The following is a 24,957-nucleotide window of genomic DNA, read 5'->3' on the forward strand; positions in this document are numbered from 1 at the left end:
TTCGGCGTTGTGGTACACAGCAGTTTTCTAGCTGTCGGCGTTGTGGTCGATTTGGCATTTCGGCGTTGTGGTACGTCCCCGTCCTCGACTACGTAGCGGTGTAACCCTAGACTTGAGGGAAGTCACCGGTGTATCGATCACGAGACCGCAGGTGAAGAGTTGGTGCGACCGTGGTTCGTGGTAGGCAGCTTCGGCAGCTTCTCGGTAGGTTGGCAGTCCGGCGACAGAGCCCCGCCCCTGCTGGCGGTCACGTGGTCGCCGGGCGAAGGGAGGGGGCGGAAGGGGGATGCGCGCCGGGACGGCGGGCCGCCGCCGCCAGTGCTTCTAGCGCCGTCACAGCAGCAGCAGCAGCAGCAGTGAGGAGCACCAGACACCCGCCGCTGTCGAGGTGAGCGAGCCGCCCGCTTCCCCGCGGCCGCAGCCACACGGCCCCGGTCCGCCGGCGCAGACCAGCTCAGGTTCATGCCGGCACGCCATCACGTTCAGTGCCGACATTCATGTCATGTCGCGCAAACCTCCAATTAAGTGTAGGCACTGATGAACCAAGTGATAAATAAGAATTTATTCTGTGGCCAACGAGGTAGTGAAAGACCAGTGTTTGTTTGTCGACCACATTCCTGTTGTGGAGTATTGTGTGGCGTTAAATCCTGACAACAGCAATTTTTTGCTTAATTTGTGTTTTTTTGTCATTTGTGTTTTTTTGTAGTTTTCTTCTACAGACATACATGTGCTAAGCAAAGGCGTATGTCCAAAAGCCTACATCAAGTCAGTGTTCCAAAACTTGTTCGCTAATTCTCTAACAAAAATTTGCTAACGTGCATGGCAGTCAAATGTTCTTCGCGTATAATTTTTTTATATAAATAAAAATTTTTAAAAATAATTTAATGTATTTTTCATGACTTTTTTTTTTTTTGCTACCTAATGAAAATTCGTGTCACAGTTGGATAGGCGCTTCATTGAAGTACTTGACATAGTTCCCTTCTCCATAACTTATTTTTTTTATACTTAATTTTCTTCGGAGAAGCAGCAATTGTATTCTCATTACTGAAGAATATCTAAACAGGTAGGCTGTCGCGAGTTCCTCCAAACCGATAGTCCGCAAACAAGCTTCACCGGGAGTGGCTCTACACGCACGAACTATGGAATTAGTCGGTGTTAAAAATATTAATCCACAAGGACATAAATGAGTAAAATTTCAATAAATTCTACGTTAATATATTCAAGCCACATTCATTCCTGCTTCTTGCCTCAAGCGTTTCTCGTTTTCAATGATTCCTTCATTCGTGACATTTGATGACACTAATGTAGGTTGTGATATATGTTGGCTTTGTTATCGTCTAAAATTCACTACAAAAATATTTGAAATCCGCGCCAGGCCTCGCCGGGACCGAACCGCGAAAGAAAAGTCATTAATTTGTTTGAATACAATAAACATGTCAATTGAAATATTACCTGAAATAAATAGTTAGGCCTATATATATATATATATGAAGCATATCAAAAGATTCATAAATATTGTTTTGATGGGAAAAAAATACGTATGATGATTTATAGCATAGTCAAATTATATTGTTTTAGATTATTTATTTTACTCTTTTTTTTACACATTGATTACAATTCACTAAATGAAACAGGAAAATGTATCACCCACAAAGATTATGTGAGTGCTTCTAGTCACTTAAAAAACATTTGCGGTATTTTGAATAATTTGAAGATATTAAAAATCTTTTACAATTGTCAAATAAATAAAAAAATAACTTAAGAAATTTTACATAAGTATTCATAAAAGTTAAAAGTTAAAAACAGCAATTAAATTGAATAAAAAAGTATAACATTGTTTCAAAAAATTATATATATATATATAAGTAAAGACAAAAAAATGAAAATAGAAGTACACAATTTAATACAGTATATAAAACATTACTAAAATATTACAGAAATATCTTCATCAGTTAAATTATTCAGCCAAATATTGACATGTTTATTAATTTGAAAATAGAATTTTGTTTTCAATTTTTCAGGAAGAATAATTAAAATATATGGAAGCAAAAATTCTAAAGATCTCTGTGAAATTGTTTTATAAAGTTGAGGAATTGGTATATTTATGTTCTGTGTATGCCTTGTAGAATAATTATGATCTACATAAATTAACTGATTTCCCCTTCGATACATAGGTATTCGTATTAATACAGCTCTAACGTACAATCTTTTAAAATAAAATAAAAACTCTTAAATGTTTAAAACGTTTTTTGGATGGGTATGTGTGTTTTTTTAAATGACACGAAGAATAGGTTTTTGAATTGTAATGAGTGGTTTAATTGAGTTTTGCTCATTCCTTCCCAGTCGAGAATGCCATACCGCTAAGAAAACTGAAAAATAGCAAAATAAACCATCCTATAGATCTCTTAGTTCAACAAATTTATATGCCATTATTCGAATCTTGTTCATATACAATATATATTTTTACAATCATTGTAATCATCGAACTCTTACAAAATTAAAACATTAACCACGTGCTTTTTTTTTATTTGCTATACGTTTATGTTACGCTTTAACGTGTTATTTTACTAGTTTTTTCACAAATTGCTCTTTGCACTTTCTTTGAATTAATTACTGGGGGAAACACACCCCCCTCCCCGGCAATTTTTTTTTGGGATGTCGTTAAATACTAATGACAGCTGATTGTCAGTTGTAACGGCGTGGTGTGTGCTCGCTAGTTAGCGGCCGGCTCAACAGGAGGCGCGTGTTGGAACGAGCGGCAAGTAGCGGTATTGTTTATCAGCCGAGGCCGCATGTCGTCGTGGGGCCTGGCCTCTGTCGCTTTAGCGTCGCCGCCGTCTCTTGGTGCGTGAACTCCATGTCGCTTCGATCAGCTCGTGGAAGAACGTCTCCATTGCCCGTTGTCCCTCGGGATTTGATCGTTTTTGAAGCACCCAAGTGAACGAATACCATTTTTGACGTGACAACGTCTAATAAATCGATGAACGCCGGCTGCACTCACGAAAAAGTGTCCCGTTACGCACATTGTCCCGTTACGCTGTGTCCCGTTACGCTCATTGTACGCTTGCGCTGCATCTATCTCTCTTCCACTCGATTGGAACAACCATCGATTTGACTTTTTCCAGGCACATTAAACTTGAAACACTCCCATTCGTTTCCTACTTTTCCTATCATCGTCCTATCCTTAACAGAATAACACAGATTGGAAGAAGTTAAATAGCAAACATGTATAAAAATTATAGTTAAAATAATCTCTTCGTTAAAGTAATAAACATATTTGAATTAATGAGTTCAAATAAAAGTAAATTTATCAATTAAATTGTAGATTTCATTTCACACTTTCTTTGTTTCCATACAAAATAGTGATAATTCAATAAAAATGATTCAATTTTATTCATAAACGTATGCAATCATTTCATCAATGTTTTGCTATGACGTTGTCACGTTAAACTATCGTCCGTAAACCGACTTTATTTTTCTTTAATTATCTCACACGGATCAGTTACTGTTTGCGTTCGTCGACCAGATGGCAGTCGGGGTGTAAGTGTATCACTCCGTCAGCAGGCAGAGTGATACACTACCCAGAGCCGTGGGTGGCGAGCCAGGCCGGGCGAGAGACAGCTGAGTAGTCTCGCCCGAGCTACTCGCAGCAGCGTTCAGGGCAGCGTCTACTCCCGGTCGTCTACTCCCTCAGAGACTTGCTCGACGGGTGTTCGGGTCGGCCGCACGGCGAGTGCAGCCAGACACTCCTTCGTCGCAGCTCCTCAGCGGGCGCCAGTGGCGTTGCCAGGATTTGTGTATGGGGGGTGTTAAGAAGCATGCCCCCCCCCCCCGTATTAAAGCGGGGGGTCCGGGGGTTCTCCCCCGGGAAAATGTGGATTTTAAGGTGTAAAATAGTGCTATTTTATTAGTTTTCGGTACTTAAATTTAAATACTGTAATGGTAAAAATTTTATTAATTTTAATATGAAACTAGTTTGAGTGATGAATAAGAAATTGAAATAAAGATTAAGTTCTAAGGGGGGGTGTTTAACCCCTAACCCCCCCCCCCCCGGCTACGCCCTGGTGGGCGCTGAGCAAGGAAGCGAGCAGATCCAGGCTGTGCTCACAGAATATTAACCAATAGTTGAAGACATGGTGGGTGTTACAGGAGTAATAGAAGTAAAAAAGCTCTACAATGTCTTACAAAAAAAAAACTTTTCAGCTTCGGTTCCGTTCATCACAGCAATACGAGAAATAAGAAAAATATCTTTTTAAGTGCCCAGATTTGGCACATCAGTTTACAAAGCACTTTTACATCTTCACGTCATGTAACATCTAGAATGATCTTCCTACTTTATCTCGTTCAGGAAAAAATTATAAGACCGACTATTGCAAAATCGGTTTAATCAAACGTTATGTTAAAGTTCATTTCTGCAATAATTTTATTTCATGGGCATTTTTTGTGGTTTTAATTATATTGTTTTGGTATTTAAGTAACCTAATATTTTAATAGTTTTATATTTCTGTTGTTTTATATAAATATATATTTATAGCGTGAATATTTTGTTATGGACCAATTGTAGAATAGCCTAGAGACGAATTTGGTATTGATATTTAAATAAACAATGATAGTTTATTATGTATGACATTGTGTGACGTCCAAGAATAGAGTGCTCTGAAAACGTTTTATAAATTTGTTGGTGGGTTGTTCCTTACAATTTGTTCAATCACGTGATTGAGAACTCGATCCTCAGCGGCTGTGCTCGATAGTGCGTGATGCGGGTTGGATCCCAGCTCCGAGAAGGCTCGTGCAGGCTTTAATAAGAACCGACTATACTCCATGCGGTCCGTAGGCACTGTGTGCCATCGTGCGACGAAAAACCATACGTTTGCATTTACTCTACTAGAATCACTATAAAGTACGTTAACACGAGACTCTACAAGGGACATTTATGTCGGCCACATTGCGTTTTATAATATCAATCACAGCTTTCGAGAAGAGTTAGATAGTATCTTGTAAGGCACAGGGAAACTATTTTTAAACTTACAAGTTCGTTAAAATAAATATCCGTGTATTAATATTACTTCTGATGTAAAAAAATTCACTGTTACTTCCCCGATTTTACACGTTGGAGCATGTTGATTGGTAGCAGCCCACAACAACGTGAACATTGGCGATAAGAAGAAATTGACGATCAGGTTGGAGGGCCGGGGACTCGAACCCGGAACCCCAGAACCATGGAGGTCGGCGGAATGGCTCCCCAAGGAGGTTGCAGGCTTGTCTCCCAGCGAAGCGCTTGACCCGGCCTGCAGGTATAATTGACCTGCCTTAAGCCCGCCGCTCACCGCGGTGAAAGTAACCCGGCGGATCTGCAGATGTCTTCCTCCGCCCTCGCCGCACTTTCTTCCTGTGCGTCACGGTCCAGGGGCGGGGATAGTGAACAGCTCCGGCTGCCCGCTGCGAGACAGCTGTGCTGTTGCCCGCGCCCGTCTCTTGTATCTCAGCTGTCTCTTGTTGAGCTCCGGCTGCCCGCAGGCGAGACAGCTGTGCTGTTGCCCGCGCCCGTCTCTTGTATCTCAGCTGTCTCTTGTTGAGCTCCGGCTGCCCGCAGGCGAGACAGCTGTGCTGTTGCCCGCGCCCGTCTCTTGTATCTCAGCTGTCTCTTGTTGAGCTCCGGGTGCCCGCAGGCGAGACAGCTGTGCTGTTGCCCGCGCCCGTCTCTTGTATCTCAGCTGTCTCTTGTTGAGCTCCGGCTGCCCGCAGGCGAGACAGCTGTGCTGTTGCCCGCGCCCGTCTCTTGTATCTCAGCTGTCTCTTGTTGAGCTCCGGCTGCCCGCAGGCGAGACAGCTGTGCTGTTGCCCGCGCCCGTCTCTTGTATCTCAGCTGTCTCTTGTTGAGCTCCGGCTGCCCGCAGGCGAGACAGCTGTGTTGTTGCCCGCGCCCGTCTCTTGTATCTCGGCTGTCTCTTGTTGAGCTCCGGCTGCCTGCAGGCGAGACAGCTGTGCTGTTGCCCGCGCCCGTCTCTTGTATCTCAGCTGTCTCTTGTTGAGCTCCGGCTGCCCGCAGGCGAGACAGCTGTGCTGTTGCCCGCGCCCGTCTCTTGTATCTCAGCTGTCTCTTGTTGAGCTCCGGCTGCCCGCAGGCGAGACAGCTGTGTTGTTGCCCGCGCCCGTCTCTTGTATCTCGGCTGTCTCTTGTTGAGCTCCGGCTGCCTGCAGGCGAGACAGCTGTGCTGTTGCCCGCGCCCGTCTCTTGTATCTCAGCTGCCTCTTGTTGAGCTCCAGCTGCCCGCAGGCGAGACAGATGTGTTGTTGCCTGCGCCCGTCTCTTGTATCTCAGCTGTCTCTTGTTGAGCTCCGGCTACTAGCAGGCGAGACAGCTGTGCTGTTGCCAGCCCGTCTCTTGTATCTCAGCTGTCTCTTGTTGAGCTCCAGCTACTAGCAGGCGAGACAGCTGTGCTGTTGCCCGCGCCCGTCTCTTGTATCTCAGTTGTCTCTTGTTGAGCTCCAGCTGCCCGCAGGCGAGACAGCTGTGTTGTTGCCTGCGCCCGTCTCTTGTATCTCAGCTGTCTCTTGTTAAGCTCCGGCTGCCCGCAGGCGAGACAGCTGTGCTGTTGCCTGCGCCCGTCTCTTGTATCTCAGCTGTCTCTTGTTGAGCTCCGACTGCCTGCAGGCGAGACAGCTGTGCTGTTGCCCGCGCCCGTCTCTTGTATCTCAGCTGTCTCTTGTTGAGCTCCAGCTACTAGCAGGCGAGACAGCTGTGCTGTTGCCCGCGCCCGTCTCTTGTATCTCAGCTGCCTCTTGTTGAGCTCCAGCTGCCCGCAGGCGAGACAGCTGTGTTGTTGCCTGCGCCCGTCTCTTGTATCTCAGCTGTCTCTTGTTGAGCTCCGGCTACTAGCAGGCGAGACAGCTGTGCTGTTGCCAGCCCGTCTCTTGTATCTCAGCTGTCTCTTGTTGAGCTCCAGCTACTAGCAGGCGAGACAGCTGTGCTGTTGCCCGCGCCCGTCTCTTGTATCTCAGCTGTCTCTTGTTGAGCTCCGGCTACTAGCAGGCAAGACAGCTGTGCTGTTGCCCGCGCCCGTCTCTTGTATCACAGCTGTCTCTTTAAGCTCCGGCAGCCCGCAGTCGAGACAGCTGTGCTGTTGTTGCCTGCGCCCGTCTCTTGTATCTCAGCTGTCTCTTGTTGAGCTCCGGCTACTAGCAGGCGAGACAGCTGTGCTGTTGCCCGCACCCGTCTCTTGTATCTCAGCTGTCTCTTGTTGAGCTCCGGCTACTAGCAGGCGAGACAGCTGTGCTGTTGCCCGCGCCCGTCTCTTGTGTCTCAGCTGTCTCTTATTGAGCTCCGTCTACCCGCAGGCGAGACAGCTGTGCTGTTGCCTGCGCCCGTCTCTTGTATCTCAGCTGTCTCTTGTTGAGCTCCGTCTACCCGCAGGCGAGACAGCTGTGCTGTTGTTGCCTGCGCCCGTCTCTTGTATCTCAGCTGTCTCTTGTTGAGCTCCGGCTACTAGCAGGCAAGACAGCTGTGCTGTTGCCTGCGCCCGTCTCTTGTATCTCAGCTGTCTCTTGTAGAGCTCCGTCTACCCGCAGGCGAGACAGCTGTGCTGTTGCCTGCGCCCGTCTCTTGTATCTCAGCTGTCTCTTGTTGAGCTCCGTCTACCCGCAGGCGAGACAGCTGTGCTGTTGTTGCCTGCGCCCGTCTCTTGTATCTCAGCTGTCTCTTGTTGACCTCCGGCTACTAGCAGGCAAGACAGCTGTGCTGTTGCCTGCGCCCGTCTCTTGTATCTCAGCTGTCTCTTGTAGAGCTCCGTCTACCCGCAGGCGAGACAGCTGTGCTGTTGTTGCCTGCGCCCGTCTCTTGTATCTCAGCTGTCTCTTGTTGAGCTCCGGCTACTAGCAGGCAAGACAGCTGTGCTGTTGCCTGCGCCCGTCTATTGTATCTCAGCTGTCTCTTGTTGAGCTCCGGCTGCCTGCAGGCGAGACAGCTGTGCTGTTGCACGCGCCCGTCTCTTGTATCTCAGCTGTCTCTTATTGAGCTCCGGCTACCCGCAGGCGAGACAGCTGTTTGTTGCCTGCGTCCGTCTCTTGTATCTCAGCTGTCTCTTGATGAGCTCCGGCTACCGGCAGACGAGACAGCTGTGCTGTTGCCTGCGCCCGTCTCTTGTATCTCTGCTGTCTCTTTAAGCACCGGCTGCCCGCAGGCGAGACAGCTGTGCTGTTGTTGCCTGCGCCCGTCTCTTGTATCTCAGCTGTCTCTTGTTGAGCTCCGGCTACTAGCAGGCAAGACAGCTGTGCTGTTGCCCGCGCCCGTCTCTTGTATCTCAGCTGTCTCTTATTGAGCTCCTTCTACCCGCAGACGACACAGCTGTGCTGTTGTTGCCTGCGCCCGTCTCTTGTATCTCAGCTGTCTCTTGTTGAGCTCCGGCTACTAGCAGTCGAGACAGCTGTGCTGTTGCCCGCGCCCGTCTCTTGTGTCTCAGCTGTCTCTTATTGAGCTCCGTCTACCCGCAGGCGAGACAGCTGTGCTGTTGTTGCCTGCGCCCGTCTCTTGTATCTCAGCTGTCTCTTGATGAGCTCCGGCTACTAGCAGGCAAGACAGCTGTGCTGTTGCCCGCGCCCCTCTCTTGTATCTCAGCTGTCTCTTGTTAAGCTCCGGCTGCCCGCAGGCTAGACAGCTGTGCTGTTGCCCGCGCCCGTCTCTTGTATCTCAGCTGTCTCTTGTTGAGCTCCGGCTGCCCGCAGGCGAGTCAGCTGTGCTGTTGCCCGCGCCCGTCTTTTGTATCTCAGCTGTCTCTTGATGAGCTTCGGCTGCCCGCAGGCGAGACAGCTGTGCTGTTGCCCGCGCCCGTCTCTTGTATCTCAGCTGTCTCTTGTTGAGCTCCGGCTGCCCGCATGCGAGACAGCTGTTTGTTGCCTGCGCCCGTTTCTTGAACCTCAGCTGTCTCTTGTTGAGCTCCGGCTACCCGCAGGCGAGACAGCTGTGCTGTTGCCCGCGCCCGTCTCTTGTATCTCAGCTGTCTCTTGATGATCTTCGGCTACCGGCAGACGAGACAGCTGTGCTGTTGCCCGCGCCCCTCTCTTGTATCTCAGCTGTCTCTTGTTGAGCTACGGCTACCCGCAGGCGAGACAGCTGTGCTGTTGCCCGCGCCCGTCTCTTGTATCTCAGCTGTCTCTTGTTGAGCTCCGGCTACCCGCAGGTGAGACAGCTGTGTTGTTACTGCCTGCGCCCGTCTCTTGTATCTCAGCTGTCTCTTGATGAGCTTCGGCTACCGGCAGACGAGACAGCTGTGCTGTTGCCCGCGCCCGTCTCTTGTATCTTAGCTGTCTCTTGTTGAGCTCCGGCTGCCCGCATGCGAGACAGCTGTTTGTTGCCTGCGCCCGTTTCTTGTATCTCAGCGGTCTCTTGTTGAGCTCCGGCTACCCGCAGGCGAGACAGCTGTGCTGTTGCCCGCGCCCGTCTCTTGTATATCAGCTGTCTCTTTAAGCTCCGGCTACCCGCAGGCGAGACAGCTGTGCTGTTGTTGCCTGCGCCCGTCTCTTGTATCTCAGCTGTCTCTTGATGAGCTCCGGCTACCCGCAGGCGAGATAGCTGTGCTGTTGCCCGTGCCCGTCTCTTGTATCTAAGCTGTCTCTTTAAGCTCCGGCTACCCGCAGGCGAGACAGCTGTGCTGTTGTTGCCTGCGCCCGTCTCTTGTATCTTAGCTGTCTCTTGATGAGCTCCGGCTACCGGCAGACGAGACAGCTGTGCTGTTGCCTGCGCCCGTCTCTTGTATCTCAGCTGTCTCTTGTTGATCTCCGGCTGCCCGCATGCGAGACAGCTTTTTATGCCTGCGCCCGTCTCTTGTATCTCAGCTGTCTCTTATTGAGCTCCGTCTACCCGCAGGCGAGACAGCTGTGCTGTTGTTGCCTGCGCCCGTCTCTTGTATCTCAGCTGTCTCTTGTTGAGCTCCGGCTACTAGCAGGCGAGACAGCTGTGCTGTTGCCCGCACCCGTCTCTTGTATCTCAGCTGTCTCTTGATGAGCTTCGGCTACTAGCAGGCGAGACAGCTGTGCTCTAGCCTGCGCCCGTCTCTTGTATCTCAGCTGTCTCTTGATGAGCTCCGGCTGCCCGCAGGCGAGACAGCTGTGCTGTTGCCCGCGCCCGTCTCTTGTATCTCAGCTGTCTCTTGTTGAGCTCCGGCTACTAGCAGGCGAGATAGCTGTGCTGTTGCCCGCGCCCGTCTCTTGTATCTCAGCTGTCTCTTGATGAGCTCCGGCTGCCCGCAGGCGAGACAGCTGTGCTGTTGCCCGCGCCCGTCTCTTGTATCTCAGCTGTCTCTTGTTGAGTTTCGGCTACTAGCAGGCGAGACAGCTGTGCTGTTGCCCGCGCCCGTCTCTTGTATCTCAGCTGTCTCTTGTTGAGCTCCGGCTGCCCGCAGGCGAGATAGCTGTGCTGTTGCCCGCGCCCGTCTCTTGTATCTCAGCTGTCTCTTGTTGAGCTCCGGCTACTAGCAGGCGAGACAGCTGTGCTGTTGCCCGCGCCCGTCTCTTGTATCTCAGCTGTCTCTTGTTGAGCTCCGGCTGCCCGCAGGCGAGATAGCTGTGCTGTTGCCCGCGCCCGTCTCTTGTATCTCAGCTGTCTCTTGTTGAGCTCCGGCTACTAGCAGGCGAGACAGTTTGCCAGGAGATCTGCGAGCATCATGTTGCGTGGAGAGTGGAGAGCGGCGAGCTACCGCAACATACGCGCGCTCTTACAAGAGCTGGTGACCGTGACTCGCAAAAACAGACTTTCCAGCTCGATATCTGCCTAACCAGCTTCAAGACTGAGCTCATCTTTATGGCTTCGGCGAGTTGGCGTCACTGGCTCGCTGCACTGCTCGGGCGCAGTTGTCGGTTGATAATAAGCACTTTCAACCAATAAATTATTCTTTGAAAATAAAGGAAAAATAACCGTTTTCATGCCAGACAAAATAACTATGCACTATGATGCAAGCAGTTTTAGTTTTAAACGCTTACTCTGGATACTATTGGCAATTAACTATCTTTCATGTTTATATCAAACTATTTCTCGGCTTCAAAAGCTTTGGCCCATTGATGTAAGGAATTGCGTCCATACAATTCTAATTTTCCATTTTTGTTTAAGGGAACTGCATATTTACGGTTTCAGTATAGTTGCATAACTCTGGAAGGGGTCTTTTTTTTCCTGCGCATTATTAGAACTTTTATCCTTTCGATATGAACTACGTTCAACAAATATATACTGTTAAAGAGCAAATATTATTTGTAATTGACAAATATATTAGATATTTAGATATTTATTTTCGAATTACTAACGGAAGTCCAGTTGAAAAACTCTTAATATAAATCACTTATTTAAAACTCTTCGTACAAAAAAATATTAGGTTGGTGTTCATTGTACTTTTCATATTAATCGAATTATTACGCTCTACCTTTATAAGAAATGGTTTTCTGTTGTGATCCTGTGTGCCGGTCTCGGCAGCGACTGTATCTCTCTTCTGTTTCTCGGGTCGTATGTAGCCTCGGGCGTCAGAGAGCTTACGATAGCATTGAAGCCTCCCGGCAGAAGCATTAGATTATAGATTGTCTTTACGATGAAACAAATGAATCGACTTGAGTTGTCGACAGCCATGCTGTCGCGAGCACTGTAGGAACTAACTTCTCAACAGAGCGTGTCTAAGGACTGATTGGGGTTGAGTTTCAAATGCGGAATTTTTTATTATTATTATGTGGTTTAAGTTAATCAAAAGTACAAACGATTTTGAAAAAAAGGATTTTTAATTGGAATAATTGCAGTGGATGTTCTGTAACTCGCATCCTCTGGTCTTTGATTCGCAAAAGTACAAACGATTTTGAAAAAAGGGATTTTTGGTTGTAATAATTGCAGTGGGTGTTCTGTAACTCGCATCCTCTGGTATTAGATTCCCAGAGTGTTTTGCAAGCTAGCGGTCAACTCGCAGGCTCACCTCCGCCGACCCCTGGGCTGTCCGCGGCTCGCGAGAGTTACGGCCGGCTCCGGGTTGCGTAACGAGCCTTGACATTGGCCGCATCGAGTCGCGCGCTCTCAATCGCAGCCAATTGGGAGCCCCTCCTTCGCGAGCTCCGTGCTGGAAATACCTCCGTAATTGCCGGGGAAAAATAATGCCAGCGAAGGCCGAAAGCCTTCGTCCAAGATGACTGCCGTCAGTAAATCCTTATTGCGCTTGCGTTCTGGACTTCACGGAACTGTACGTGCAGGAAACCTGGAATTAAATGTGCGATGAACCTGCGAAATTGTGACATACCATTGCTAGAGACCGGAAAAATTCGCGAATTCATTTCGCGACAGGCTAAAATACAAATAGTTATACCTCAGTGATGCCTCTGCTATTGGCTCACAATTCACCTGGATGACTCAGGGCAAATGAGAAACACCCAACCAAAGCTTTATAAGAATCACAGGCTGCTACGCTGGAACGTCTCACAAGACAGCAGCCAATGAGTGGGTGGCATTTGACCGAGTGTACGTAGAATTATGGAGTTCATCCTAGAAGTCATTGAACCCGCATATTTTTCCGGTCCCTAACCATTGCTTATTCAGGTATTACCATATCGTGATCTTTTTATTGTACGTCAGTGAAGTCTTTATCACAGGTAGGTACTAGGTATGAAGCTTCATGCCTGTAGGATTTCACACCAGCCAATATATATATAAATAACATCTCGCACGGTGTATAAAACCCAATTAATTTAGACGCAATAATCGTTTAAAGTATTTATGGCATCTTGTTTTGTTTTAATCAATGTGATATTTTTTACAGAGTATTTGCATTGAAAGGGGTAGTCAATAACAAACTGTTTATTATTATTATTATTATTATTTAAGAGAACATCAACTGAGTTTAAGTAATTTAATTTGTATGTTACGACACAGAATTAAATATGCATATAAAATGACGGTATTTTTGGCACCAGCTTAGATTGGTATTTAATTCCCCGTTATAACAACCTAAATTCATTAAAATTGCAATACTGTTTAATCTTAGTTGTGGCGAGGGAACAGTAGCCTGGCGGGACTGCTGAGGGCAGTACTTCTGCCAAGTACACTGCATACACACTAATACCGGACAGTTCCGGTGTTTTCTGCGTTGAAATTTGGCGTAGTCACGTTAGTCCGACAGATGACAGTCAGTATTGTTTAATGAAATGGTACCAACATTATAAGAACGAAAAAAAAAAATTCTTTGCAGTTAGAAAAATATCAGTGTACGGTACAGATTTATGGGGAAGAATTAAGGGGCCCGCCTCGTCAGGGGTGTATGTGTGTTAGTGAGGCGGGATGATAAGCGCGACGCTCGATGGTATTTCTAGCGTGGTATCGCCTCTAAGCTCAAGGCTCTGAACTGGCGCGCAGTCTTCTTGTCGTCAATTGATAACTCTGAAATTTGTGCGGTGACCGTATTTTTATATTACGGGGAAATGAAGATAAAGGTGTAATGCAAGCCCTTTAAGTGCTTTCAAGAATCGGTACCACTTGTTTTACACCTAAAAATTACTCTGAAAACATGCGTTTCAGCCATTTTAACTCTTCTAGAAATACATTTTCAAAACATGATCCAAAATTAAAAGTACTTTTCGGGCCTCAGCGAACTCTTAAATGCTTTTCGTAAACACACCCCACTCGGATATCTTGAGTAGTTTTGAAATCGCGTTGTTTTTCCTGAAGCTCTGCACACCGTCTGTGTGACCAGGTAGGCGGGCCCCTTAGAGAAGTTCATGTTTTGAAAACGTATAACATTATATATAAGTGTATTTATAAAAGATGTTGTAGTCAGACTTCTTGTCAGCATGTTATTTTTCACACACTCTCTCTCTCGTGTGTTGTTGGTACACAGCTGTCCGGTGCTGGTCTCCGGTGTGTTGGGTATCGCGTGTGAAGGAGCGGGTGGCAGTCTCGGCCTGACTTCAAGCTGGACGGTCTCCAGGTGCCGGCGATGTCCCAGTTCCTCGGAATTAGCTCCCGCGGTGACGACACACGCCGGCGCCAGACGCCAGCGCTGGACCGTTTAAATACGTGCCAACGTCACGTCCACGCATATTTTTAAAAATGGCATGTAGCTCTGATAACCTCCCGAACTCTTCTACTAAAGCACACTCTGCGTGCAATACGAGTATGAGGAAATACCAGGAAAAAAAATTCGCGCTGGCGGATGGAAATGGTAATGATCACACTAACCTTGTTGCATTTTTTTTTCCTGGTATCTTTTTAGGCTGTTTTTTTATTGTTAATAAGTATTTCTTATGCTACTTAAAAAAAAATACTTCTGATCTTTAAATTTGTGTTGAAGATTAATGTTTAATTTGTTAATTGGTTCTAGTATTTAATTTTGTTATGTTTTATAAAAATAAATACCAAATTTAATTAACAAATGGAAATTAAAGCATGGTAATGTAATCGTAGTTAACATGTGAAACTCTCCAATGTCCCATAAATATTAGTTAATTTTTTTGTATGTTCAACTTGAAAAAAGTTTGCTATCATTTTAGTCCATTGAAAAGTTATATTTGGGGTTGCGTTTGTCAGAGGACGCAATTTTATTTTTTTATTTATGAAGGGGGGGGGGGAGGTTAGTGTAAAGTAAAATCCAAGTTTGTGGGGTTGCAACCCTTGTCCCATGGCCGCCCTCTTGGAAAAAGAGGTTCAAATGGTTTTTACGGTTTATCTGCCAAACTATTTACAAAATCCGTTAATCTCAAAATATTACATAAATTCATTTTTAAATATTTTAAAAGCCTCTGGCTAGGAAGCTTGAAGCTCCCGACATCTGGAATTATAAGTATTTTTTAATAATTGTACGGAGTCGCTTGGACAGGGTCTTACGTTAGGAAGGTAGGCAATCTTCGGTGTGTGTAACAGTAGCTATCTGCCATTTTTGATAAGTTTTTTCTTTATTGGGAAAGTTTATATGCACAAGAGTGGCCGAGCTAAAGGTGTTTAGTTCTTAAAAGTGCTGTTATTTTTTTTAATTTAAAGTTTTTCGGTTTTATTTATTGAACTGCCACGCCGTACGACAAAAACATTGGAATTTTTCCCAGGAGTGGAATGGTCCGACGACAGGAGTTTTCCTCACGAAAGAAATGTTGTCGAGGGAATCCTAGTTGCCTGCGTGCGATAACAGGTCGCTCTTGCATGAATCACGGGTTGCCTACCCCCAAGTTACTGTAGCTGTTAAATTAGAAGGCTTGGACTCGTAACAACCCTTCCTTGGAAAGATTATCTGTATAATTTGCTGGCCTACAAAAAAATATTCACAAGCAAATCAGACATTTATTTTGAGCATCTTAAATACAATTTTAAGGGTTTTAATTATCTGCAGTATGTCATTATATCTTCTTTAGCGGTACATGTAAAGTTTTTTGTATGTACTAACTAAAGAATAACAGAAATATTTTTTTTTTATTCAGTGGCATGTGTTAACTAAGGAACTTTAATGTTCAACTAAGTTTAAAAGAACACATTTTTATAGCTAGTAAACATTTTGGTGATGTTGCATTTTTTCCTAGTTATTAGTACAAGCTAAGGTTTGCTCAAAATTACTTATCAATATATTGAACTGACGGCTAATGATGCGAACCATGTTTCTCAGGTAGCCTTGTGTATTTTAGTGACATCCATGTCACGCTAAAACGACACTGATGCGTCAGACAAATCCTTCATCGCCTTTACGCATTATGGCGCGGCACTAGTGCGTGGACAAAGTGCAGTTACTAAACATTGAGCAGCGACCCAGCTGTCCCTGTGACAGCTTCCCGTGCCGGCTGTTCCTGTGACAGCTTTCCGTGCCGGCTGTTCCTGTGACAGCTTCCCGTGCCGGCTGTTCCTGTGACAGCTTCCCGTGCCGGCTGTTCCTGTGACAGCTTCCCGTACCGGCATTTCCTGTGACAGCTTCCCGTACCGGCTGTTCCTGTGACAGCTTCCCGTGCCGGCTGTCCCTGTGACAGCTTCCCGTGCCGGCTGTTCCTGTGACAGCTTCCCGTGCCGGCTGTCCCTGTGACAGATTCCCGTGCCGGCTGTCCCTGTGACAGCTTCCCGTGCCGGCTGTTCCTGTGACAGCTTTCCGTGCCGGCTGTTCCTGTGACAGCTTCCCGTGCCGGCTGTTCCTGTGACAGCTTCCCGTACCGGCTGTTCCTGTGACAGCTTCCCGTGCCGGCTGTTCCTGTGACAGCTTCCCGTTCCAGCTGTTCCTTTGACAGCTTCCCGTGCCGGCTGTTCCTGTGACAGCTTCCCGTGCCGGCTGTTCCTGTGACAGCTTCCCGTTCCAGCTGTTCCTTTGACAGCTTCCCGTACCGGCTGTTCCTGTGACAGCTTCCCGTGCCGGCTGTTCCTGTGACAGCTTCCCGTACCGGCTGTTCCTGTGACAGCTTCCCGTTCCAGCTGTTCCTTTGACAGCTTCCCGTACCGGCTGTTCCTGTGACAGCTTCCCGTGCCGGCTGTTCCTGTGACAGCTTCCCGTACCGGCTGTTCCTGTGACAGCTTCCCGTGCCGGCTGTTCCTGTGACAGCTTCCCGTGCCGGCTGTTACTGTGACAGCTTCCCGTGCCGGCTGTTACTGTGACAGCTTCCCGTGCCGGCTGTTCCTGTGACAGCTTCCCGTGCCGGCTGTTCCTGTGACAGCTTCCCGTGCCGGCTGTTCCTGTGACAGCTTCCCGTGCCGGCTGTTCCTGTGACAGCTTCCCGTGCCGGCTGTTCCTGTGACAGCTTCCCGTGCCGGCTGTTCCTGTGACAGCTTCCCGTGCCGGCTGTTCCTGTGACAGCTTCCCGTGCCGGCTGTTCCTGAGACAGCTTCCCGTGCCGGCTGTTCCTGTGACAGCTTCCCGTGCCGGCTGTTCCTGTGACAGCTTCCCGTGCCGGCTGTTCCTGTGACAGCTTCCCGTGCCGGCTGTTCCTGTGACAGCTTCCCGTGCCGGCTGTTCCTGTGACAGCTTCCCGTGCCGGCTGTTCCTGTGACAGCTTTCCGTGCCGGCTGTTGCCTCGCTGTTTCCTACTGGCTGCTGAGCTCAAGCATCTAGACACTTGGAGCAGCTCGCCACTGCGTGCTCCGCACCAGGAAGTGTGGCCTCGCACTCGCCCACTGGCAGCATCTCTGCTCCCGACTTCCGGTGAACTGATAGCGGCGAGCCATCACGCGGACTCTGAGGTCATCAGCTACCGTATGCACGACCTGCCACTCAAGAAGCGCTTTGTCGTGAATAAGACTGGCCTTGTGATGGCGCAAACATCACTTCCTCGTGTGCACTGATAAGATTATTCCTATCTCTCGCTTGAAAAAATAACGTGCCCATTAATACATGTTCGCGAGTGTTACAAATTAAAGTAGCCTCGAATGAAAGAGTTGATTTTAACTTTCGTTTTCAACTTGAGAAAACCACAGGAAAATAGTTTTTATGAACCTTAACTGTCGGAATTAAACAATATGTCCTTTACAAGACTTAACCAAGAAACTCGTTTCGAAAACTATCGCATTTGCCAGGACCCGCCATGTAACTGTGGTTGCACATATGTATATCATGTGCTCCAAATAGCTACATATTCACACTGGTGCACACACGAAGTAAATTACCATCAGAGGTTAGAAAAGAGGAGAGAGAGAGAGAGAGAGAGAGAGAGAGAGAGAGAGAGAGAGAGAGCTCTTCCATATGAGGGCCAGTTCTATATAATGTGCATGCTCGTATAATGTTCTCATTTCACTATGGATAAATGTGTTTATTATTTGTGTGGTTTGGTCTGAAATATAAAACGCTAAGTGATCATATGGAATCTATATTTGGTAAGCCTATAACGTCAACGCTGTATGAATATATAAGACTAGCTGCCCGACCCGGCTTCACACGGCTATACTAATGGAAAGAAATTAAGCCACGTCTCCCATTTACAGTAATGGTAAATTTAAAAAAATTCAGTAAAAATTTATTACAATGCTGTATAATGTACCGGAGAGAAAATGAATAGCACCGAATGATTCCCTACTCGTGCACGCAACGTACAACTGATGTACCCGTACTTCGCTACGGCAGTCTACAGGCAGATCACTCTTGCGCCGCTCATTATACATGCCCCGTTGCCATGGAGACGCAGAAGGCATGAACAATGCAAAACCCTGTTCTCATGCAGACAAAGTACCCACTGTTGCCTGGTTTTAACCACCCATGGGATCTAATTTTCGGAAAATGTCATCCTGCGTAACATAAGGAACATTACTGTGAAGTTTCAAGTCTGTAAAATTTATATACTTGAAAAAAAGGGCAATAAAAAACAAATTAAACACGGAGAGAGGAAAAAACAATAGTTTAGGTTTGCGATTTAAAATGATAAAAAGTATTTAAATACTAATTAAACTCTTATGAGGGTACTGATTGCTTCGTTGTTAATATCACACGGGTGTTTTTTACTTGTATGGGAAAATTAAGAATGATAAGGCATCTAGTGCGTGGCAACAATGTTAATAGGCAATAGGAAATAAACTTATAGCGCCTGCGGCATTGTCAACACACACTTCGTACGTGTACTGCATGTTGTATCTAACACCCTCCAACGCATTTGATTCTAAATTGGACTTTTAGTAAGGATCCCTAATGTTATTGATAATATAATATAGCCTATAGTCTTCCTCGATAAATGTACTATCCAACACTGAAAGAATGTTTCAAATCGGACCAGTGGTTCCTGAGATTAGCGCGTTCGAACAAACAAACAAACTCTTCAGCTTTATAATATTAGTATAGATATTAATATCATTTGAAGAATTTAAAGACGAAAAATGGAGATGTACCACCCAATAAAAGTCCGGAATATGTTGAAATGAATTCGAGTGCTGACGTATCCAACACAAGAGCGCAGTACGAGTGCAAGTGCTGTTGAGATGTCAGTCTGAACTTCGACTCAACAACTTAGCTACCTAATGCCCTGCTGGCTACAACTCATCTTTTCCGCTGGACAAACTGGCGTAACCATCTAACATTGTCACCTTATTTTGTAGGACGCAGATTAGTTCACAGCTTCAATATTTCCATTTTTTTTTTTTTTTTTCGTTTCTTTGGAAATTACTGCGAGCTAATGCTGGATGGCTTACTGAACGTAGGGCAGGCTCATTTCTTCTTTTGTTGTTTTTATTGAGCTTGTCTCTTTTAATCTCGTTCGCGATACGTAAATAAAGCTTAAAATTTTTTTCTCAATTCTTGTGGCAAAAAAAGGCCGATATAAAAAGATTTTTATTGTAGTTACTTACGTTCGTTTTTCATACATTGGAGGCTATCTCCATTATAACACATTTGTGTGATAGATATCATTTTTAATCACTTCTTGTAATATTCTAAGCAATTGAAATGCCAATATTTGTTCCAGAGCTATGTTTGTTACTGGAGTACTGATTGCTGCGGAATATTGTTCGCTCACGTGCTGACAAGCTCACGAGGACAGGCAACCAATGACGGCTCAGAACTGCTTCCAAATGTAGTGCAGAGCGAATTGACGAAGTGGCTGTGAGAGAAGTTCTTAGTTCATCATTGTTCTAATAAACATCTTGCGACAAACTTCTGCCTTGCCAAAAGCTGAGCAAACATTACTGCGTATGTCCATCACTCAAACCTTTTCCTATTGCTTGGCGAGCTGTTTGCACAAGCGCAAAGTTTCTGCACGAACGAGTGGTACTGTGCTCCCACAATAATTGCACATAGGGTTTCAGTAACAGAAAAATAACACCAATTTGGTTGTTTGCTTTTTTTATCTTCCAGAAATACATCAATTGAGAATAATACTGAAATTACTAATCAAATAAGAACACTTTTAAAATAATTTATCAGGCCACTTATTCTGCTCTATCACACCTTACAATCGGCCAAACCATTTTTTAAAACATTCTAATCTATTAGTAAAAGATAAAATATTTGTTTATCCATCTATTGATTTTGGCCTTTGTTTGGTTCGGTCCATGTTTAGTGCAAAAATATATTTTTTTTGTTTTAGGAATACACTTCGATGTTTAATAATAAATACCGCTTCACTTAATGAAATTTACTCTTAATCACACAACAAATATGCTATTTCATCCTTACAATACCACAATTGACGAACATATTGATTGAAATCGCTACAAACAAGGTATCCTAAGAGAGAAATTATCCGACTTAGAACTTATTCCTTAGTTTTGCATGCCATGGATTTATAAATTTGCATCACTTATTCCACAGCCTTTTTCTATAGTGAATAATTAACTCTTATTTTTTTAGGTCAAAGTATAAATCATCAAAACATATTTATTGAATAAATAGGTTAAATGTATCTATATATCATTGAGAACCTCAGGGCAGCTTCTCATCACAGTTAAATGTTTACTTTTGAATTTTTTTTCAGTTGAACAGCATGTAATCAGTTTTAATGTATTATCGGTACAGTTTTTATTCTAAACTAAGAAGTTTGATAAAGCCCAAGATCACTTCCCATATGTGACGTGAACAAACTTAGCAGTTTCTGCACACCGGTCGCCGAGCCTCGTCTCACATTCGCAGCCCGATGGTGTACAGCACGGCTCTTATTCCACGCCCACCGCTGTACCTGCGGCCAATAAGTGGCGGTCGGCGCAATAAAGGCGCGCCCAGGGTTTACGCGCTCGTAAACAGCGGCGCAGCTAACGAGCCTGGCTCCGAGCGGCGGGGACCGTCCCGTCCCGTCGCGTCCCGTCCCGTCCCGTCCCGTCCCGTCCACGGCTGCTCCGCGCACTCAGGTGCACTCGACGGTAGATGAGAATGTACGCTGCGCCTGCTCCGCGCACTCAGGTGCACTCGACGGTAGATGAGAATGTACGCTGCGCCTGCTCCGCGCACTCAGGTGCACTCGACGTTATATGAGAATATACGCTGCGCCTGCTCCGCGCACTCAGGTGCACTCGACGGTAGATGAGAATGTACGCTGCGCCTGCTCCGCGCACTCAGGTGCACTCGACGGTAGATGAGAATGTACGCTGCGCCTGTTCCGCGCACTCAGGTGCACTCGACGGTAGATGAGAATGTACGCTGCGCCTGCTCCGCGCACTCAGGTGCACTCGACGGTAGTAGAGAATGTACGCTGCGCCTGCTCCGCGCACTCAGGTGCACTCGACGGTAGATGAGAATGTACGCTGCGCCTGTTCACCGCACTCAGGTGCACTCGACGGTAGATGAGAATGTACGCTGCGCCGGCTCCGCGCACTCAGGTGCACTCGACGGTAGATGAGAATGTACGCTGCGCCTGTTCCGCGCACTCAGGTGCACTCGACGGTAGATGAGAATGTACGCTGCGCCTGCTCCGCGCACTCAGGTGCACTCGACGGTAGATGAGAATGTACGCTGCGCCTGTTCCGCGCACTCAGGTGCACTCGACGGTAGATGAGAATGTACGCTGCGCCTGCTCCGCGCACTCAGGTGCACTCGACGGTAGATGAGAATGTACGCTGCGCCTGTTCCGCGCACTCAGGTGCACTCGACGGTAGATGAGAATGTACGCTGCGCCTGCTCCGCGCACTCAGGTGCACTCGACGGTAGATGAGAATGTACGCTGCGCCTGTTCCGCGCACTCAGGTGCACTCGACGGTAGATGAGAATGTACGCTGCGCCTGTTCCGCGCACTCAGGTGCACTCGACAGTAGATGAGAATGTACGCTGCGCCTGCTCCGCGCACTCAGGTGCACTCGACGGTAGATGAGAATGTACGCTGCGCCTGCTCCGCGCACTCAGGTGCACTCGACGGTAGATGAGAATGTACGCTGCGCCTGTTCCGCGCACTCAGGTGCACTCGACGGTAGATGAGAATGTACGCTGCGCCTGCTCCGCGCACTCAGGTGCACTCGACGGTAGATGAGAATGTACGCTGCGCCTGCTCCGCGCACTCAGGTGCACTCGACGGTAGATGAGAATGTACGCTGCGCCTGCTCCGCGCACTCAGGTGCACTCGACGGTAGATGAGAATGTACGCTGCGCCTGTTCCGCGCACTCAGGTGCACTCGACGGTAGATGAGAATGTACGCTGCGCCTGCTCCGCGCACTCAGGTGCACTCGACGGTAGATGAGAATGTACGCTGCGCCTGTTCCGCGCACTCAGGTGCACTCGACGGTAGATGAGAATGTACGCTGCGCCTGCTCCGCGCACTCAGGTGCACTCGACGGTAGATGAGAATGTACGCTGCGCCTGCTCCGCGCACTCAGGTGCACTCGACGGTAGATGAGAATGTACGCTGCGCCTGCTCCGCGCACTCAGGTGCACTCGACGGTAGATGAGAATTTACGCTGCGCCTGCACCGCGCACTCAGGTGCACTCGACGGTAGATGAGAATGTACGCTGCGCCTGCTCCGCGCACTCAGGTGCACTCGACGGTAGATGAGAATGTACGCTGCGCCTGCTCCGCGCACTCAGGTGCACTCGACGGTAGATGAGAATGTACGCTGCGCCTGCTCCGCGCACTCAGGTGCACTCGACGGTAGATGAGAATGTACGCTGCGCCTGCTCCGCGCACTCAGGTGCACTCGACGGTAGATGAGAATGTACGCTGCGCCTGCTCCGCGCACTCAGGTGCACTCGACGGTAGATGAGAATGTACGCTGCCCATGTTCCGCGCACTCAGGTGCACTCGTCGGTAGATGAGAATGTACGCTGCGCCTGTTCCGCGCACTCAGGTGCACTCGTCGGTAGATGAGAATGTACGCTGCGCCTGCTCCGCGCACTCAGGTGCACTCGACGGTAGATGAGAATGTACGCTGCGCCTGCTCCGCGCACTCTGGTGCACTCGACGGTAGATGAGAATCTACGCTGCGCTTGCTCCGCGCACTCAGGTGCACTCGACGGTAGATGAGAATGTACGCTGCGCCTGCTCCGCGCACTCAGGTGCACTCGACGGTAGATGAGAATGTACGCTGCGCCTGCTCCGCGCACTCAGGTGCACTCGACGGTAGATGAGAATGTACGCTGCGCCTGCTCCGCGCACTCAGGTGCACTCGACGGTAGATGAGAATGTACGCTGCGCCTGCTCCGCGCACTCAGGTGCACTCGACGGTAGATGAGAATGTACGCTGCGCCTGCTCCGCGCACTCAGGTGCACTCGACGGTAGATGAGAATGTACGCTGCGCCTGCTCCGCGCACTCAGGTGCACTCGAAGGTAGATGAGAATGTACGCTGCGCCTGCTCCGCGCACTCAGGTGCACTCGACGGTAGATGAGAATGTACGCTGCGCCTGCTCCGCGCACTCAGGTGCACTCGACGGTAGATGAGAATCTACGCTGCGCCTGCTCCGCGCACTCAGGTGCACTCGACGGTAGATGAGAATGTACGCTGCGCCTGCTCCGCGCACTCAGGTGCACTCGACGGTAGATGAGAATGTACGCTGCGCCTGCTCCGCGCACTCAGGTTCACTCGACGGTAGATGAGAATGTACGCTGCGCCTGCTCCGCGCACTCAGGTTCACTCGACAGTAGATGAGAATGTACGCTGCGCCTGCTCCGCGCACTCAGGTGCACTCGACGGTAGATGAGAATGTACGCTGCGCCTGCTCCGCGCACTCAGGTGCACTCGACGGTAGATGAGAATGTACGCTGCGCCTGCTCCGCGCACTCAGGTGCACTCGACGGTAGATGAGAATGTACGCTGCGCATGTTCCGCGCACTCAGGTGCACTCGACGGTAGATGAGAATGTACGCTGCGCCTGTTCCGCGCACTCAGGTGCACTCGACGGTAGATGAGAATGTACGCTGCGCCTGCTCCGCGCACTCAGGTGCACTCGACGGTAGATGAGAATGTACGCTGCGCCTGCTCCGCGCACTCAGGTGCACTCGACGGTAGATGAGAATGTACGCTGCGCCTGCTCCGCGCACTCAGGTGCACTCGACGGTAGATGAGAATGTACGCTGCGCCTGCTCCGCGCACTCAGGTGCACTCGACGGTAGATGAGAATGTACGCTGCGCCTGTTCCGCGCACTCAGGTGCACTCGACGGTAGATGAGAATGTACGCTGCGCCTGCTCCGCGCACTCAGGTGCACTCGACGGTAGATGAGAATGTACGCTGCGCCTGTTCCGCGCACTCAGGTGCACTCGACGGTAGATGAGAATGTACGCTGCCCCTGTTCCGCGCACTCAGGTGCACTCGACGGTAGATGAGAATGTACGCTGCGCCTGTTCCGCGAACTCAGGTGCACTCGACGGTAGATGAGAATGTACGCTGCGCCTGCTCCGCGCACTCAGGTGCACTCGACGGTAGATGAGAATGTACGCTGCGCCTGTTCCGTGTACTCAGTTGCACTCGACGGTAGATGAGAATGTACGCTGCGCCTGCTCCGCGCATACAGGTGCACTCGAAAGTAGATGAGAATGTACGCTGCGCCTGCTCCGCGCACTCAGGTGCACTCGACGGTAGATGAGAATGTACGATGCGCCTAATCCGCGCACTCAGGTGCACTCGACGGTAGATGAAAATGTACGCTGCGCCTGTTCCGCTCACTCAGGTGCACTCGACGGTAGATGAGAATGTACGCTGCGCCTGCTCCGCGCACTCAGGTGCACTCGACGGTAGATGAGAATGTACGCTGCGCCTGCTCCGCGCACTCAGGTGCACTCGACGGTAGATGAGAATGTACGCTGCGCCTGCTCCGCGCACTCAGGTGCACTCGACGGTAGATGAGAATGTACGCTGCGCCTGTTCCGCGCACTCAGGTGCACTCGACGGTAGATGAGAATGTACGCTGCGCCTGCTCCGCGCACTCAGGTGCACTCGACGGTAGATGAGAATGTACGCTGCGCCTGTTCCGCGCACTCAGGTGCACTCGACGGTAGATGAGAATGTACGCTGCGCCTGTTCCGCGCACTCAGGTGCACTCGACGGTAGATGAGAATGTACGCTGCGCCTGCTCCGCGCACTCAGGTGCACTCGACGGTAGATGAGAATGTACGCTGCGTCTGCTCCGCGCACTCAGGTGCACTCGAC

General features: G+C 48.5%; 1 protein-coding gene across 1 annotated transcript in view; it reads left to right on the plus strand.

Annotated features, from left to right (window-relative positions):
- Positions 1–271: 271 nt before the first annotated feature.
- LOC134537830 (aquaporin AQPAe.a-like) overlaps positions 272–24,957 on the plus strand; it is a 130,705-nt gene continuing 106,019 nt past the window's right edge. The window contains exon 1 of the mRNA XM_063378681.1: positions 272–388. The gene's annotated coding sequence lies outside the window, so the exon portion shown is untranslated. The remainder of the gene's footprint in view (positions 389–24,957) is intronic.

This window comes from Bacillus rossius, chromosome 12, assembly GCF_032445375.1.
Source record: "Bacillus rossius redtenbacheri isolate Brsri chromosome 12, Brsri_v3, whole genome shotgun sequence".
Taxonomy (NCBI): Eukaryota; Metazoa; Arthropoda; class Insecta; order Phasmatodea; family Bacillidae; genus Bacillus; species Bacillus rossius.